A 728-nucleotide genomic window follows, 5' to 3' on the forward strand; every position below is an offset into this window, starting at 1 on the left:
GGCGGCAGGGACGGTGACGACGTGTGGCGGGGCGACGGCACGGCGGTGCGGCAGCGTCGGCGCGGCGGAGATCGATGTCGCGCGAGAGAAAAGTGGAACGAAGTGGTCTCCGATAACTGAATTTGCGTAAGTGCCATATATATAGGAGGGGCCTTTAGTACCGGTTGGAGCCACCAACTGGTACTAAAGGCCAATTTTGGGCAGCCCAAGCGGCGGGAAACAAGGACCTTTAGTACCGGTTGGTGGCTCCAACCGGTACTAAAGGGCAACACATTAGTACCTGTTGGAGCCACCAACCGGTACTAATGGTCGTGCGCTGCCACCCCGCGGTGCGCTACTTTTAGTCCCACCTCGCCGAGCGAAGGGCAGCCGCACTGGTTTATAAACCCAGCCGCGGGTGCCCTTTCGAACTTCTCTATATAGCAGGCTTCTGGGCCTAACTAGGGCGCGCTGCCCTGTGAGCCCGTTGGCCCTTCTGGACCTGTATTTGCACACCCTAGGTCCGGCAGGTCCACCGGGCAGCGCCCCAAGAATTTTTTATATATTTGTTTCTTTTTTGCATTATTTATTTTCTTCTATTTATTTTTGAGTAATTTTTTAATATAGTTTTTTCTTTTCTGCTTTATTTTTTTCTTCTATTTATTTGTGAGTAGTTTTTTTGCTGTATTTAGTTTCTTTGTGAATAGTTTTTTTATATAATTTTTTTCTTTTCTGCATTATTTATTTTC

This window comes from Triticum aestivum, chromosome 3B (genome assembly GCF_018294505.1).
Source record: "Triticum aestivum cultivar Chinese Spring chromosome 3B, IWGSC CS RefSeq v2.1, whole genome shotgun sequence".
Taxonomy (NCBI): domain Eukaryota; kingdom Viridiplantae; phylum Streptophyta; class Magnoliopsida; order Poales; family Poaceae; genus Triticum; species Triticum aestivum.